Source organism: Coenobita brevimanus, chromosome 14 (assembly GCF_032717465.1).
Source record: "Coenobita brevimanus isolate Jiangsu-jjx chromosome 14, ASM3271746v2, whole genome shotgun sequence".
NCBI lineage: Eukaryota > Metazoa > Arthropoda > Malacostraca > Decapoda > Coenobitidae > Coenobita > Coenobita brevimanus.
This window is the reverse complement of record NC_136967.1, coordinates 19,772,304-19,787,165: the sequence shown is the minus strand read 5'-3', so window position 1 is coordinate 19,787,165 and position 14,862 is coordinate 19,772,304.

The window sequence follows — 14,862 nt, the reverse complement described above, 5'->3', positions numbered from 1 at the left end:
TAATTTAAAAGTCATATGCACTCTCAGCTAGAATAATGTTCATCCTTGTGTAGTGGATGTGAACAGATTCCAATAAAACAACTGGACAAAATTCAGAACAATGCTGTAAGAATTATTAATAACCTAGCAATTACAAATGACCTGCTTCCCCATACAATAAGACGGAATGTTACCTCCCTTGCATTATTTTAAAGATTCTTTTTTGGTAAATGCCCAGACGAAGCTGCATCCATTGTGCCACCTCTCCACGCCTTCCTTCGTGCTACGCAGGCATGTGGTACAGTGGCGCTCATGACTGGACTGTCACATTACCATCTTGCAGAACTTCTGCCTATCAGAATTCATTTATTCTCAGAAATGCTGCGCTTTGGAACTCGCTTCCCCAGATCAGTTAAGCTCAAAACTTCAACCTGCAGCAGTTCAAATCAAACAGTTAGATTTTTTTCTTTTAATGAAGGACACTTGGAATCTGGTGTATGGCAGTTGTTTGTCTCTTATTTCTTTTTCCTTCCTCTCATCATCTTCTGTTAAAAAAAAATGATATCGCAAAACATATCCCATGTAAGTATACTGTGATAAAGATGAAAATATTCGAAACATTATTACCTCCGCCAACGATGTTGGGGGAGGTTATGTATTTGCTTGTTTGTTTGTCCACACGATATCTTTGTCGAAGGGTGGGCCATGGGCCATGAAAGAACTGATCAAATTTGTGGGCGGATCCGCATCCGGATCCGTAGTATTCCGTACAATATATCCAAAAGTTCTTAATGGATTTCATTGAAATTTTGTGGAAGGATGGGCCATGGACCAAGAAAAAAATTGATTAAATTTGGGGGCGGATCAGGAGTATCCCGCACAATATCTCCAATAGTTCTCAATGAATTTCAAAAAAAATTTGTGGAAGAGTGGGCCATGGGTCAAGGAACAACTGATTATATTTGGGGGCGGATCCGGATCCTATGTATTCCACACAATATTTCCACAGATCCGGATCCGGATCCTTTTTAATGGCGATGGCATTGGCGGAGGTATACGCTCTGAGTGCTTTCTAGTTAGTTTGTGCATTAAGGTCGAACACAGTGTTTTCAGGACTGAGTATTTGCAAAATCTGACCATCTCGTCCAGCTGCACAGACCTGAACTTGCTTGGTGGCCGGTAACATTTTTTTTTTTTTTTTTTTTTTTTTTTTTGGATGAAGGGGTTGATTACGTTCCTCGTGAGTCAGGCAAGAAACACTGAAGAATAGTCTAAACTTCATTTGTTACATTAAATGAACAAAAATATAAAATCTGATGACAAGAAAAAGAAGAAAATATAAGGGCGGAATAAGTAAGACATACAGTGATGGCTGTCATCATCACATTTTTCTGTACTTAGTGAACTTGCCATTTTAACATTTTCTCTCTCTCTCTCTCTCTCTCTCTCTCTCTCTCTCTCTCTCTCTCACATACACACACACACACACATACACACACTCAAACTACCATCACCACTACTGCCTCTCCCTGCCTCATCACCACTCTCACCCCCACTGCTCTCCCCCTCCCCCTCATCACCCACTGGCGGTCACATTTCCCCAGCTCGGGTTATGAGGGGCATCATTCAGGTGAGGATCAATACGTCATCAGGGCCACGAGAGGCAGATGAGGGGAGCTGAGGGCAAGGCGAGGGCAATGGGGTGGTGAGAGGATGGGGGAGAAGTGAGGGGACGGGAAGCTGTGAGAAGGTGAAAAGATGGGGGAAAAGTGAGGGGATGGGAAGGTTTGGGAAGGAAAGGGAAACAGAGATGAAATGAGGGGTTGTGAGGGGTTGAGGTGACAGTATATAGTGGAGAGAAAGTGAGGGGAAGTGAGGGAACAGGAAGATGTAGGATGGTAAGGCCAATAGGGGTGGAATGACGAAATGTAAGGAGGTGAGAGGGAACAAAGATATGGTGAGGGGAGTGAGAGGATGTGAGGGATGTGAGAGAGGCGTGGGGATGAGGAGGTGAAGGTATGTGAAGGGACTGAAGAGCTAAGAGAAAAAGTAAGGGGCGGTGAGAGTAATGGGAAAGGAAAAAGGGAAACGGAGGAATGGGTAAGGAGAGGAAAAAGGGGATAAGTTGGAAGTGAGAGGGGAAAGGCTGGAGGTAAGAGGAAGTGAGAAAATAGAAGAACGAGGGGAAAGTTCGGAGCAGTAGACGAAAAAGGGATGGTGAGAGGAAGTAAGAAGACAGGAAAGGAATGTGTGGAAAGAGTTGGGAAAGGCAGAAGGACGGTAGGAACAGGAAGTGAGTGAACAAGAGATGAATGATGGGAAAAAGCTGGAGGAGGGAGAAGAGAGAGGGACGATAAAAGTGAGAGGACAAGAGAGGAATGAGGGAACATAAGGGGAAACGAGGAAACAGGGTGAAGGGATTAGGGAAAGGTAGGGGAGTAGGGGGAATGGGATGATGGTGGGGAATGAGGGGCATGAAAGCGGAGAGGGGATAGGGAGATAGTGGGGATGTTGGGGTTGAAAGGGAGGGACGAAATAGTAAAATGGAGTAAATGGTACGAAAAATTAAATGACGGAGAAAAAATACAATGAAAGCAGGCCGAGGAGGTGAGAAAAGGTGAAGCAGGGAAACGAGAGGAGGTGAGGAGAATGGGGAGGATATGGCCCAAGTTAAGTGGAAGGGGATGGAGTGCTCGTGAGGGTAATCTGGAGGTGAGGAGGAAGTAAGTTGTGGTGATGAAAAGGGTAGGGGAGATGATGGGAGAGTGGCATGAGGTGGTGTACGAGGTTGTGAGATTTTAGAAATGTGAAGATAAGCGGGATAGGGAGGTGAAGGAGAAGTAGGAGAAGGGAGTGCTGAGTGTAATGAGACAGAAATAATGAGAGCAGAGAGAGGGGATGAAGAAGGGAAAAAAATGGACAAAGGAGGTACTGGCAGAGGATAGAGGAGTGAAAAGAAGAAATAAGGGTGACTAAGAACGAGAGAGAAGAAAAATAAAAAATGAGTGAGGAGAGGAGAGGGGACAGGAAGGAAGACACATGGTTAGAGATGAGCGAGGAGAGGAGAGGGGAGTGGAAGGAAGACACATGGTTAGAGATAAGGGGAAGGTAAGGGGAATAGGGAGAGAAAGAAGGGTTCCTGGAGTAGAGGAGGGGAAAAGGAAGGGGGAGAGTTGAGGGGAGGGGAGCGGAAGCAAGAGGTAATGGGGAAAGATGAAGGGTGTGAGGGTATCTTAAGGACCATCTTGATGAAATCACTTCTCGCACTAACCACCGCTGAGAGAGAGTGTGTGTGTGTGTGTGTGTGTGTGTGTGTGTGTGTGTGTGTGTGTGTGTGTGTGTGTGTGTGTGTGTGTGTGTGTGTGTGTGTGTGTGTGTGTGTGTGTGTGTGTGTGTGTGTGTGTGTGTGTGTGTGTGTGTGTGTGTGTGTGTGTGTGTGTGTGTGTGTGTGTGTGTGTGTGTGTGTGTGTGTGTGTGTGTGTGTGTGTGTGTGTGTGTGTGTGTGTGTGTGTGTGTGTGTGTGTGTGTGTGTGTGTGTGTGTGTGTGTGTGTGTGTGTGTGTGTGTGTGTGTGTGTGTGTGTGTGTGTGTGTGTGTGTGTGTGTGTGTGTGTGTGTGTGTGTGTGTGTGTGTGTGTGTGTGTGTGTGTGTGTGTGTGTGTGTGTGTGTGTGTGTGTGTGTGTGTGTGTGTGTGTAAAAAAGCAGTGAGAGGACGGTGCCGGAAAGGTGGGGTTGAGAGCAAATAAGAGAAGAGAGAGGAGGGAAGAGTAAAAAGAAGAATCGAAGATGATAGGAGGAAGAGGTGGGGAAGGGTGAGGAGAATAATGTTAGGGTTGGGGGTTGAAAACAGGGGAGATGGAGGGAAGGTATGATGGGGAGAGGGAGGCGAAAGGGGGGAGAGGAGGACGAGACGGGAGCGAGTGAGGAAAGAAAGTAGGATAGGGGAAGAGAGTAGAAGGTGACAAATGAGGAGAGGGAAGGAAATGGATGAAGAAGAGTGGCCTCAAAGCAAGGACTTCAGTCGAGAGTAATGGAGAGAGAAGAGAAGGGAAGAGTTTAAGAGAGCAATAATCAGAGAAGGAGAATGGAAAAAGAAGAGAAGAGGGAGGAAATGAGAGGACAACATGCATGGAAGGATTTAAGAGTGCTTTACGGGAGTTAAAGGAGGAAAGATAATGTAATAAACTAAGATAAACAGAACAGACGTATTATTAATTCTGAAACCGCCACGAGGAAAGAAATCCCCATTCTTTCTTTTCCTATTTTTTTCACATCATTACTGAAAAATGATGGAATACTCAAGGCTTCGGATTTTACCTCGTTGCGCTGGAATAATCAGCAGTAATTAGGAAGCTGCCTACACTTTCGCGTACTCTGTCTTAGTAACAAGGTCGTTAGAGTCTAAATATGAAGACAGTACAGGTGTAAAGAGATCGTAGGTTGCTAGAGCAGCGCAGGAGACCGAGAGGCATTAGAATTATTAAATGAGTAAGTGGGAGACGAAAGGGATGGGAAGTAAGGGATACATGAAAAAAAAAAAAAAAATGCAGAGATTTACCTAAAACAAACCCATAAAAAACAAATATGAACGAAGAGTGTAGAGGAGTGACAAGAAGGGCAAAGGGAAAACCACTGCTCGTCATTGCAAAATGTTTGGAGCAAAGTAAGTACTGAGGAACATGGAAGAAAGAAATGAATCGCAGATTAAGACGGAAAATACACTTAAAAATAAAGGGGAAATTATTAAAATTTTCATGGGCTTGTATGAAGTACCACGGAAGAGATAGGAATATGGCGAGCGAAACATGATCGTAATAAGAGGCAAAGATGGTGGAGTGACAAAACCGAGAAGGAAAATGACGAAATGCAGAAGGACAAAACAGTGAAAGTAACGAAACCGGAAAAGACCAAAGAAAACTTGCTGACCAGAGAAACTGTAGACAGTCGAATATGTTGACTAGAGAGAAAGAAAATGTGGCGAAATAAATAAAATAAAGGGAGTTCAAGAGTTAAGGAGGGCAGGCAAAAGCGAAAAGCAAGGTATAATTACTGACCGTCAGAATTAAAGATTGGGAAAATGAAGATGCTGAATAAGGAAAATAGAAGACAGGCAGCGCATACACACAAAGGAAACAACAACAAAATGAAACACCGTCAAGATTCTGGACTGTAAAATGAAATGCTCTGACAAATGGAGAAGGTAGAAAGGCCGGGGGAAATATTACGAGACAAGAGAGAAGGCAGAAAGTAAGGAGAAAATATTATGTGAGGCGGGCGAGGGGAGAGTAATGAAGGGTACTACTGATGAAGACAGGGAGGAAGGGAAGTTACGAGAGCAAGAGAAACAGAAGAGTACGTGAGGGGAGATGAATGAGAGACGAATGCAGTGGCGAGGGAAAAGAAGGCTACAAAAAACAAGCTCATACTGTCTTGTCCTCACTCCACAACAGACGATTCCAGGGATCTGCCCCAACCCCAATCCCCCTCAAGGGACGGAATCGAGTTAATGGTCGGAAAAGGAGAATAAGACAGATTATAAAAGGAATCGCCATAATGCCTGACAGATACTCCTCGCACTTCCAGATTCATTCTTCAGATCCTTTCTCACATCGGTCACTCATTTTACATAACTACGATACCTATCAACGAGTATCTAGATCGATCGCTCTGTCTAACTGTATATAACCGGACGTCCCGTAAGGTTTGGCCAAAAATAAATCGCCTCAATATTGCCCCATCCTCTTCCATTTGGCTGCCCTTCCTCCAACACACACACACACACACACACACACACACACACACACACACACACACACACACAAACACACACACACACACACACACACACACACACACACACACACACACACACATGCTTGTCTCATGTACGATTACATTTCTTCATTCCATCCCTCCATTACTCCATCCCTCCATCCCCTTTTCCCAACTTGTTTTTAATCTTTCAGTTCCAAGAACTTATATTTAGTTTATTTTGGTTGTTATTATACGATTTTGTTCTGTTTTTAGAGACACCTCTATTACCGTATGGGTTAACTAAGGCTCAAGTTCGAAAATGTCTCCAGAGCAGAACAGACGCGTATGAAGGTAAGACGATAGGAGGAAAATAGGTCACCATAATGAATCGGTTAAATGACACTGCGACAAAAAAAAAATAACAAAAAAATGTGAACACGAATGGAAATGTCTCATTATGCCTGACAAATAAAAGAAAAATACACTAAAAATAGTGAGCTAAGAGCACATTTTTGCCGTTGTGCCTCTCTCCCTCTCTCTCTCACACACACACACACACACACACACACACACACACACACACACACACACACACAAATCAGTGAACAGTGAAAAGAATTTTACCATCATGACTGACAAAAAGAAAAAGAACAGATTTTTGTCATCATGCCTGAAAAAAATGAAGAAAAACTAGTGAACAGAGATCCAGACTTTCCCATTATCCCCAACTTAAACACGAGAAAAAATGGTGAAGAGGAAGCAGGAATTTACCATTATGCCCGACGAATGCTCCTCCTTCCCACACCGCATTCCAGAGATCAGCCTGGGGACCCGCACTATCGATTCCCGCCAAAAGAAAGTAATTAAAACTGAACCGGTGAATGCCGACTTCCTATTCCGCGTTTTTCTGTGACTGAATTCCCTGAGTGTGTGGATTCGGGAGGGGGTGGGGAAGTCAGGAAGGGGGTGTTCGTGGTCTGAATGCCCGAACAATGCACTCCAGTTCTGGGTATATTGGTCGGTGGTACTCCTTCACGTATAAATGACTTTAGAAGCTGCTGATACAGAGGCTTTAACTATCTGCCTTTGTAGATGCAGAGGCAATGTGTAAGTAACACTGCTGTCTCACCACTGTTAAAAGACTGTTTCATAATGCTTACCAAGATAAAATAACTTACAGTCATAACTTTGTCCTAACCTACACAACGTAGGGTCGACAGCAAAAATCTTATCGCCTCTCCTGCTGTTTTATCTACGGACTTTGAAAAATAATCTAGTGATTCCAAGGCAAACGACTCTGAGAGCACTAATTTGTAGCCAAATAAACTAATAGGTGCCAGCTGCTGCGAATTAATGAGGCTGTGTCAAAGTCCATGGAGAGAAAAGCAGCAGAGGCGACAGGAGTTCTCTTGCCGCCTGTATCACAAATTATACTAAAGACTTGTGAAATCAGCTGTTGCAGAACATACACATTTCTTCCTGTTATCGTTAGACGAATCCCACCGTATAAGTGACACGCAGTAAAAGGGTTACGGGAATTTTCCATTAACCACATCTGCATTAAGAAATCCCTTATACATTTCTCCTGCTACCGCCAAGCGATTTTACCAACCAAAGGAATGTCACCTCTAGTGGCCAAAGGTTAAAAAGCACCCAGTGCAGTGCCAGAAAGTCTTGTAAAAAATATTTACGCCACTATTCCTGCTATCACTAGGCGAAGTTCGCAGCTTAATAAACCTGAGGTAATGAGAGGGGTAGCAGCACACCCCTCATAACCACTTCAGTAACTGTATTTTATATATTATAATTATATCTTACAGATTGCTACTGACAAACTGCTATAATCAGTTTAGAGAGAGACCTCTGGTTGCCTTTCATAATGTAGTTGTTAATGTTATTGCTGTTGTCATTGCAACTGGTGTTGTTGTTGTCGTTGTTTCTTAACCCCAATCAGGCTGCGGACAGCTTACCCGAGATGGCACTGTGCATCCCAGGCATGGAGGAACAAATTGCGACTTCAGCCTGGGAGCCAAACCTCCTCATTCTTCTCTGCATCTTGTGAGGAGGATCCCGTTCAAGAGACCACCGGTAGTGAAAGAGTTTGAAACACTTGGCATTTGCCCCTTCCCCAGTACGACGTCATTATATCTGTCTATCTACCTATCTTCTGTCTATACACACACATGCATATATATATATATATATATATATATATATATATATATATATATATATATATATATATATATATATATATATATATATATTGCCAGACGCCTTAATCCCTTATACGAGGTGGCCACAAACATATCGCCTCCACGTCACCCGGTCCCCCGCCATTTCACTGCCCTGCTCCCAATTCATACACCCCTTTCTCATATACTTCTCCACTCCATCCCTCCACCTCATCCTCGGCCTTCCTCTCCCTGTCTCCCCCTCCACCTCACCCACATACACTCTCCTCGCCAGTCTCTCCCTCTCCATCCTCTCCACATGGCCAAACCACCTCAGTGTGTTTCTCCTAATGCTTCCTATCACATCCACATCCACACCACCACGCTCCTTCACATCCTCATTTGTCAGCCTGTCTCTCCATGTGACTCCACAGGCTTCTCTCAAATAACTCATTTCCACTGCTCTCACTCTTGACTTGTGTTCCTCTAACAACGTCCAAGCTTCACTTCCATACGTCAGAGTTGGTATCACAATACTGTCATGTAATTACATTTTCACTTCCATGCTCACTTCTCCGTTTCTTATCACTGCCTTCAAGGAACCAGCAACCTTTCTTCCTTGTTGTACCCTTTCAAGCACTTCAGCCTCCAAACTTCCATCGTTACTCATCACATTACCCAAGTACTTAAACGTACTCACGTTTTCCATTTCCTCATCATCCAACCTCTCTGTACATTCACTGCCTTCACCTCTCTCGAAGACCATAACTTTACTCTTCCCTACATTCACCTTTAAATTCCGTTTCTTACACACTCCCAAACTCATCCACCAAGCCTTGCAGCTCCCCTTCGTCTTCACTTAACAACACAGTATCATCTGCAAACAACAATACAGGAAGTTTCCAAACACTACCCTCTCTCATTAGGGCCACTCCAACATCCACTGCCCTACCTCGTATCTCTTTTATAACCCCATCCATATACAGATTGAACAACCATGGAGATATGACACATCCCTCTTTCAACCCAACCTTCAAATAGAAAAACTCACTCAGTTCACTATCCACACGCACTGCAGCCTTAGCACCCTCATATATACTCTTCACAGCATTCAACAACTTCCCATCTACTCCATATATTCTTAATACTTCCCACAATCCTTGCCTATCCACCCTGTCATATGCTTTCTCCAAATCCATGAAGGCCACATACAACTTCTTTCCCTTCTCAAGACACTTTTCCACTAAAGCTCTAACAATGAATATCTGATCTACACAACCTCTTCCCTTCCTAAAGCCTCCCTGTTCTTCGCCAACTAATTCCTCTAATTTCCCTAACTCTGTCAAAAAGTATCCTACCGTATACTTTTCGTATTACACTAAGAAGACAAATACCCCTATGATTATCACACACTTCTTTTTCCCCTTTCCCTTTGTACAAGGGAATAATTATACCTGACTTCCAATCATCCGGGACTATACCTTTCTCCCAGGCCAATCTGCACATCTTCCACATCCATTCTACTACTATCTCTCCCCCATGCTTCAGCATTTCACCACACTCCAATAATTCCAGGAGCTTTCCCCATTTTGACTTTCTTCAATGCTTCTACAACTTCCATCCTACTGATTTCTTCCTGTCTTCTCACCTCCCGCCTTCTCCCAGCCATTCCCCAGCCACTTATACTCGCATTACTTTCAGTCTCTATGTTCAACAATTCATTAAAGTGTTCTCTCCATCTGCTCACTTTTTCTCCCTTCCCAACTAGTAATCTACCATTTTTATCTTTCACTCCCCTACTAACTTTATTGCCACCCTGTCTGACTCTCTCTACCTCTTTCCAGAACATTTTCTTACATTCCCTCCACTTTACACTCAAATTCCTTCCAAATTCCTCATCCATTCTCTTCTTACGCTCTCTTACTAATCTTTTCACCTCTCCCTTCCTTTCTTCATATAACTTTCTCTTCCGTCTCTCAACTTCTTCCACGTCCCTATTTCTCATCCATTCATTATATGCTCTCTTCCTTTGTGCCACAGCCTGTCTCACCTTTTCATTCCACCATGCTGTTCCTTGCACCCCTTTTCGTCTTCTCTTCACCCCACACACCACCTCACATGCTACACATATTTCTTCTGTGAATATCTTGCACACACCTTCCACGTCCCCTATCTGCTCCAATTCATATTTACCCAATCGTTCCTCCACTTCTCTCTTATATTCTGCCTTTTTCTCATCCTCTTGTAACTTTTCCACTCTCCTTACATCTACTCCTTCCTCCCGTCCTTCCCTTCTTCTATTACTCCGTCTTATTTGGATCTTGATTCTGACCACCACCAAGTGGTGGTCAGAAAGTCCAGTTCCCCAACCTCTGTATGCTCTTGCATCCATTACACATCTTCGCATCCTTTCATCCACACACACATAATCAATCATATATATATATATATATATATATATATATATATATATATATATCTATATATATATTAACAGAGAGACAGATATTATTGGAGAGATAGACTGATAAATAGACTGTAACTGTAGTCGAATTACGTTAATCAGTTTAGGAGAGAGACACGAAGGGAAATGGAGATGACAAAAACCACCCACATTAATCCCTGCAAGTTCCAGGGGTATTATATCTTCAGCTTTTTGCTGCCACCAGACAAGCTGTTCAGTCTAGGAGAATCCTCTGCCAGTGAAGGGGTTAATTTATACTCACTTCTGCTGGCTTCTTCCTGGTAACACACTCCAGTTTCGCTTACCTGAAAATAAGTGATTTTGTAACGTTAGAACCGAACAAAATGAAAATTCCTATGGAAATGAAAACTCTATATGCATGAGAGAGAGAGAGAGAGAGAGAGAGAGAGAGAGAGAGAGAGAGAGAGAGAGAGAGAGAGAGAGAGAGAGAGAGAGAGAGCAAAACTTTTCATAAAGCATACAATAAGGTCGTTGCACATTCTGGAGGTGTTAAATATTAGATGTGTACCGGTACTGGTTATCTGTAAAATGTTGACAAAACAAGCCTTATATTAGATCGGCAAAGACCATAAAATTTCACTGCTGGAATGATGAATGAAATATTTGTGATTCAATCTGACCTGGTAAGCAGATGAAACTTCCCCTCAATTTTGTGCTTTCGGCTTTCACTGTTCTTAGATCTTACTTAACTCCTGCGTCACTGACAAGGAATCTACATGCTGTTGCCTGCGGACACAGAGTGAAGCAGCTGCGGCATCCACCCGGCAACCAAACCTCTTCATATTATCATGCTCCTCGCCATGGAAAGGACCCTGGTCCGACCAAGATGAGGTGCTGCCAACAACAAAGGGCACCGGTTTCCAACATGGTGTTTGTACTGTACGATGCCGGTAGGACAGACCCGCAGAAACAGTTGCTTACCTTTTGACCTACGAGTCTGCTCGGCCGGAGAGACCAGGGTTAAACATCAACAAAAATAACAACCCAACCCCTGCATAATAAGAGGTAAGGAGTTATGATGATGATGATGATGATAATGTGGGCAATAACGATGATGGTAATGATGGCGAAGATGATGATGGAGAAGGAGCTGATGAAGATGATAATGACGAACCTTCCCCGATGAGCAAAGTGTTCCCAACGTAAATAAACTAATAAAAAATTAATTAACAAACCTATAAATACACGAGCGAAATAATTACAATAAACAATATCACACAAAACATTCTGGCCTTGGGTTCTGCAAGACTGCCTCCAACACCGCAAAATTGCAAGACGTCTCCTGGGTAAGGACTGTCTGAGTTCTCCTGGTAAGATGAGAGCGATGGGGAACAGCTAAGAGAGGAAAGCTGCAAAACACAGAGAGAGAGAGAGAGAGAGAGAGAGAGAGAGAGAGAGAGTAAATGGCATCCAGCTAAAAATAAAATAAAGAAAAGCAGAGCCATAGTTGGAATGCTTGCTTCGTCAGCCTGATGACTTACTGTATTTTAATTTATAGCACCAGACGACATTATTCAGCTTAAGAGATCTTTGGCAGAGAAGGTGTTACTGAAGGCTGTCTTGCACTCCTCCAGGACCAAATGTCTCTCCTGCCCTAAATAATAATATAAATAATAATGGTTCGTTGCGCGTCTGTGTAATGGTTTAATCAGCTACTCTTCCTAGACGCGTGGTCCGATTTTGATGAAACTGCAGAAACACTCCCCGGGGCCCCAGGTCTTGCATTAAAATGTTGTAGTCCTGAAATTACTACAGCTACATCTCAACAGTTTGTTATTTGTAGTGGAGCCAACGGAGTCAAGTCCACTTTCTTCGAGCTTTGCCACATACGAGTTTATTCATACATACTTAGTTTACTCCACCGATCCGAAAAATATACATAGGATGGCGGACCAAACGAGCGCAGACCGCTATTGATGGCCTTACAGGAATAATTACTGTAATAATAATAATAATAATAATAAAAATAATAATAATAATAATAATAATAATAATAATAATAATAATAATAATCGTCAGGATGTGTCGGTGGTAAAACATGTCACAATGATATTTGCAAAATAACTCAAAATGATTAGCTATCAATATCAGTAAAAAAAAAAAAAATCGAATCTAGGCTACCATTTTCGTTTATTATCGCCCGCCTTTAGAAGGTGGAGAGATAATGTTTTTGCCTGCCTCTGTGTGTGTGTGTGTGTGTGTGTGTGTGTGTGTGTGTGTGTGTGTGTGTGTGTGTGTGTGTGTGTGTGTGTGTGTGTGTGTGTGTGTGTGTGTGTTCCCGTTCTATCTCATGAATGGCTATGGGCTATCAACATGAAACCTTCAAGGTATCAAGATATGGCCAAAATCTTGGCCGAGTTCGAAAATGGGCACTCGGGGTCAACGTCAAGGTCACCAAAATGGCTGCCAAAGGTCAACCAGTTTTTATCACCCGCCTTTAGCACCATTATATCTCATGAACGGCTTGAGCTATCGACATGAAACCTTCAGGATATCAAGATATGGCCGAAATCTTAGACTTGGCCAACAGCATATTCTGGCGGGCGATTAGCATTCGGTTCCCGAATTGTTTTCTTTTATTTGTGAAAGAAATGGGTCTTTCACATCTCTCTCTCTCTCTCTCTCTCTCTCTCTCTCTCTCTCTCTCTCTCTCTCTCTCTCTCTCTCTCTCAAGTTTGGCCGGGAACCCATTTTCCAGATAACCCGGAATCGAGTGAAGAGAGCGAGATGAAAATTACTGGGTGGAGGGAGAGGAGGCGGTGAAGATGACGGGATGAGCTACGTGCGGCTGACAGAGAGAGAGAGAGAGAGAGAGAGAGAGAGAGAGAGACAGACAGACAGACAGACAGACAGAAACAAAAACAAACACAGACTGACAAACGGGCAAACTGAAAAACTGACAGACAGACAGAATGACAAGCAGAAAGAGAGCTGGAGACAGACAAGGACAGGCAGAGAGAGACAGAGACAGACAGAAATACTGACAGACAGACAGACAGACAGACAAGGACAGCTACAAACAGAAGGGCACACAAACAGACAGAAAGCAACACAGGCAGGCAGACAGGTAGGGAAAGCAAAAACACAGACAGTAGAAGCAGAGACTGACAGCTATGCAAAGGCAGACAAAATGAGACAAAGGCACAGACAAAGGCAAAGAAACGTGCAGACATATATACTGCTGAGGAGGGGGAAGCAAGGAGGGAAGGAGGGAGCGACAGACAGACGAACACTGGGAATGAATACGGCAAAAAGAAGAATACAACATGGATGGAATGGTAAAGTAATAGCAAAAATAAAAGTGAGGCAGCAAAAGAGGTATAGAGAGAGAGAGAGAGAGAGAGAGAGAGAGAGAGAGAGAGAGAGAGAGAGAGAGAGAGAGAGAGTCAACAAGTAGAATCATTAGTGTGAATGAGGACGGGAGACTGAAGCAGAAAATGGTGCACTGGTGGAAGAGAGTGAAAAGAGGGGGAAAAAAAAAAGGACGAAAATAAAGCAAGGACGAATAGTGTGGCTGAGAGGTGGAGAAAAATTAAATACGGGGAGAAAAAGAAGCAATGATAAAGAAATTGAGAGAGACGAGGAGGAAAATTAAATAAAAAGAAAATAAAGGCAGAATATGATTTAAAGAGGGGGGACAAGGAAGAATGGAAGGTGAAAAGAGTTCAATTTTGGCGGGGAGAGTGAACGAGGAGAAACACTAATAGAATAGAAAAAAGACTAAAATGTAAATGACACGAAGAACACAGGGCAAAGAGGAAGAATATGAAGCCACACCGAAAGAATGAGAGAAGTAATGAGAGGATTGGGAAAGTTAAAATGAAGGAAAAGAAGTGGAACTAAGAGGGAGAGTCGAGCAAAATATTAAAAGGGTAAAATATGAAATGAAAGGAAGACGAAAGCCCAAATTGAGGGATGAAATATTAAAGGAAAAACGGGGGAGACAGAAATGGAAAAAGATTGAGAGGATGTGAGGAGAAATTAGAGACTTGGAAATATATCAACAGAAGTAAATGGGCCTGTTGTGAAATGATGAAGAGGAAGGGTACAATAAAGGGTGAAAGCGAAGCATGGAGGGGAATGGGGGAGAGAAAAGGAAAAACTGAAGAATACAGACATGATTTAGAGAGAATGAAAGGCAAGAAATTGAATATTAGAAGAAGCATTGTCTTGAAAGTGTGAGTAAAAAAAGTCTTGAAGATATGAAGAAAATGAAAATGCAAAAGATTAAAGCTTGATGGAGGCTACCAGAAATGGTAGAAATATTGAGAGAGGAAAGAGAATTAACGAGTTAACTGCAATTAAGAAAATGGAAAGAGAGTAGGAAGATGAAACAAAGAACAAAAAGGACAGCGAGAAAAAAAAAGAAAAAGGAAGAAGACCAAGATGAGAAATGAATCTGGAGAAACTGTGAAGCCAGGAGAGAGAGAGAGAGAGAGAGAGAGAATTTGTCATATTATATACACACACA